Genomic DNA, 4,128 nt, shown 5'->3' with positions numbered 1-4,128 from the left:
CGACTTTCTGCGTCTGTTACCTCCACGGGTTCCACTCGCGGCTCCGGAAAAAGCTGTGAAAACAGCAAAAAAAAATATTCCCGGAGACCAAGGGTTCCCATACGATGTAGACTCTGTCATCGCCCCTTGGCTTCTTAGTGGGGGAGACCACTTGAGGGGAACTTCTACCCTCCACTTCATCAAGGATGACGCTGGACGCAGGAAAGATTACTCCCTGCTTGTGTGCGTTTGATCACAGTGTACTCAAGTCTTAGAAGGTGATAGAGGCCTGGGCTACTTCATTTGACGCTCTGAACATATGTTTTGAAATGGAGACATGCCAGAACAGTTACAAAAACTTTAATTGTGGTGTGTTTTAAAGATCTTTTAATAAACCAAAGCTCTTGACATGCATGCACTAATATAATGACTGCATGCATAGGCTTATCTGGAGATAATGCCAAAAGGCCGTATGTGAGGCCCTTGATAACCAGGAGGCCACAACCAAATAATGGCCCTTCTGCTCCTCTCCTGCTCCCGTGGGCTCCGGCTCGGTGCTTGCAAATGCCCAGGAATGGGAGATGAAGTAGCTTGCTGGGGGTTAAGCTTGTGGCAGGTCTTAAAGAAACTCTACTTGAAACCAGGTTCATATTGGGATCCAGTTTGGATACTTCACCTTCTTCATGCCTCATCACCCATCTGTAAGCTGAAAACTGTTGAAAGAAGCTATAAAGAGAGCACAGATAAAAATAGAGTTCTAAAGGAGAAAGATGCCATGGGCGTGGGAAGCAGGAATGAATGTATTAGCATTACCCCATGCACCCGAAGAGGTTTCCTTCCTGCCTCTCACTCCCTTCCTGCCCTCCTTCCTGAATTGGAATCAAAATGCTTTAACAGACAGTTGGCAAAGAACACCATTCATCCCAAGCAAGTACTTTTAGTTTTTCCTGTTTGGTATTTATTAAAATCTTGGACTCTCATGCCTCATTCACATTTCCATGTGGCTTCTCTTTATATATAGACATAAAACAGCAGCAGCTTGTTGCATATACTTGGACTGCAAAAGCCTAGCATTGTGTTCTTCTACTGGGGACTGGGGGGAGACGCCCAAGAGCATGTGTTCATTCACTAGCAAGAGCCCTAAACAGCTTACAATCAAATTAATTTGGCGCTGCAAGTCAAAAATACTTGGGAAATATTAATTAAATCTGTGACAAAAAATCACTTTTATTTTTAGATTTCTGAGAAATGCCACGCTTACGCTCTACACCCTTGCTACTAGAAAAGAAAAGGAGAGGGGGAAAAATGCATTCTCTCTTTTAGTCTATCCTTCCGCCCTCTCCTGCAACCCCTCCGCCGTGAATCGCATGCAAAGGAAAGGATCGCGATTGCGTATCTTTCCCTCTGTGACTTTCAGCTGTGTGAACTGCATTTCGGGCGACACTTACCTGTCATTTAACCTGCCTGGATGGATGAGCTCATTAGCGGGCCGCCCCGGGGACCATGTCTATTGGCGGTTCTCCCAGACGCTAGCTCTCTTTCCCCGCCCAACAGCCTTCCCTGTGTGAGGGAGCCTTCCCTCCCCTTGTACATCCTTCCCCTTCAGGAGGAGAGCCTAGAAAGGGCAGGGCAGTCGGGAGCGGTCATTCCAAGCATCGAGCTGACCCTGCAGTTTTCACCAAGGCCACCCTTTCTCCAGGACACCATCAACTCTACGGAGACTTCCCGCGTTCTTTGCGGGGGGTGGGGGGTGAAGCTTGTCAGCAATTCTTACTCCTTGCTTTGCTAAGGGCTGCTCCCCTTCTCGGGTCGGCACACCTACAAGGAAACCCTGAATTCCTCTTCTTGTCCGCCTGCGCGACAAGCCAGGAAGCCCTCCCAGGGATCTGAGAGGGCTCTGTCAGAGCTGCCTGCCCAGGGTGCGGGGGTTGGAAGCCTCCTAGCGTTCCTTTTCTTCTAAGACAAGGGAATTCAGGCTCTCCCTGAGTGTCCGTCTACGGAAGGCACCCTGGGATTTGCTTTCAAGTTTTAAAAAAACTAATTATTAAGACCCTGGCTTTTTTGTACCCTGAGAGGATATGAAAGATTTCTCCTCTGTAAGAGAGGCAAAAACATTTGTACTAAATAAAAGTCCAGATTTCCTATTGTGGCCCCCACGAGTCCACGGAGGGTCTCCCCTGTCTCGCAGGTCCAGACTTATTATGTCCACCCCATCTCTCTCTCTCTTATTTTTTCCTTGCTGCTTCTCCAACCGTGTATCTTCAGCCTCCTTACCCGATGGTTTCTTGGTCTTTTTGCCATTCGTGGACACCGTTCTAACTTTGGCACTATTTCCATCAGTTTCAGACAGGAGCCACCTGTGAAGAAAACCAGGGGCAACACTGAAGGGCACAAGGTTTTCTGAATCCTTCTAACCTCCACCAGAGTCTTACGGAGGTCAGGAGCATCCCAGGCCACTGCCATTTGCTGAGGCTCCCAGAATGCTTTTTTTAAAAATTGATAAAGTCACAAATTGTAGGATAATTTAAATGTTTACAGTAAACAAATGAATGTATAACACGCACTCACAAAACACTATAATTGGACTGTTTCCAAAAGACATCATCTGACATCTAAAAATAAGATTCACTGTGAATTCATGGCGGAAGTCAAAACCTTAGATATCCATTTCCCTTCAAAGAAACTTCTGGCCCAGTTATCATCACTTTCTCATCTAGCTTTCAACCAGCCACTAATGAATCTGAGCAGGAAAGCAAAAAGTATTTGACACCCCCACCTGTCAGCCCAGCCCCCAGGCCAGGGCAGTCTGAGACCCCATCTTCTTTTCACTCCTCCCCAAAAGCTGCTTAGAGTAGGAAACTGTTGATTCCCATTCCCTCCTGTAGGTTTTCATCACCAATGACTAGATACTAACTGTTAATGTCATTCTTTTTAAACTATGGCTGGTTTTTTCAGTATTACACACAAGGGTGTTTTAAAATTAACTAAATTGCTTTTAGCTTTCTGTTTTTGAATTAATAATAGCATTTTAGAATTTGCACCATTTGAAAGAACAGCAGCATGGTGGTAACTGCTGGGTGATAGGTACTCCAGGAAACAGTGTGCTGGTCTCTACTTTGGTGTATATTTGAATTTTCTGTAATAAAAATGAAATAAAAACAAGGAAATATCCTTGAATCTATACTTACTCTAAATACTAGCATTTCTTCCTATTCCTGCTTTTTTTAAATGATGTCTTGCTTTGTGGTTGTGTTTGTTTTTTTAGTTTCATTTGAGATATGAGACCTAGTTTATTAAGAAGTTATGATTTTTACATTAGAAGTATTGTTTTAAAGCATTTGACTTTATTAAAAAACATTAAAAATTATTAAGGTATAAACTTCTGTTATAAAACAAGTCATGGGTATGCAATGTACAACATGGTGACTATAGTTAATAATACTGTATTGCATATTTGAAAGTTGCTAACAGAGTATATCTTAAAAGTCCTCATCACAAGAAAAGTTTTGGATCTGTGCAGTGATGGATGTTAACTAGACTTATCGAGATGATCATTTCACAATGAATACAAATATTGAATCATTATGTTATACACTTCAAACTAATGTGTTATGTGTCAGTTGCATCGAAAAGGAAAAAAATTGAAACTCACTGAATGCCCCACTGAGGTCAGAGCAAGTGAGACGTGAGAAATATGATAAGAATAAAGACGTGAGGGAAAAAACCAGCAGGCTGCTTGGTAAGTGTGGTGTAGAGCTTACGGTGAATACTGAGAAAAGCTCAGAAGCATCAGCCATTTGGTGGGAGAGGCAATAGGAAGGGCTGCTCAGAGAAGTTAGCTTTTAAACTGAGCCTTGCAGGATAAAAGGAATTTCAGCAGACTGCGGCCTAAGTGGGAAGAAATGGAAGTGAAGTTATCCCAGGAAGGAACTATGTGAGTGCAGGTTCGAAGGTGAGGAACCAGCATATCCCAGTATGTTGAGTTCTGCGTGTATCTGCTGTGTGTACATTTGCGTGCAGGTACTGGGAGGCAGTGGAGACGGCCAAGCCAAGATGAAGGAAGAAAGGAAGGCAATGATGAAATTATGAAGAACCTGGTAAACCATGCACAGAGGCTGAAGCCTTCATAAGTCTGGGGTGGGGCCCAGG

The 4,128-nt window shown here is 43.9% G+C and overlaps 1 long non-coding RNA gene across 1 annotated transcript in view; it reads right to left on the bottom strand.

The window, feature by feature from the left end:
- Window positions 1–349: 349 nt before the first annotated feature.
- LOC116656797 overlaps window positions 350–4,128 on the bottom strand; it is a 44,984-nt gene continuing 41,205 nt past the window's right edge. The window contains exons 3-4 of the long non-coding RNA XR_004311770.1: window positions 2,254–2,336; window positions 350–705 (exon numbers count right to left, since the gene is read on the bottom strand). This is a non-coding gene — a long non-coding RNA (uncharacterized LOC116656797). The remainder of the gene's footprint in view (window positions 706–2,253; window positions 2,337–4,128) is intronic.

Source organism: Camelus ferus, chromosome 2 (genome assembly GCF_009834535.1).
Source record: "Camelus ferus isolate YT-003-E chromosome 2, BCGSAC_Cfer_1.0, whole genome shotgun sequence".
Taxonomy (NCBI): Eukaryota; Metazoa; Chordata; class Mammalia; order Artiodactyla; family Camelidae; genus Camelus; species Camelus ferus.
Note: the sequence above shows the minus strand (reverse complement) of the source record. Positions and strands in the feature narration are given on the sequence as shown.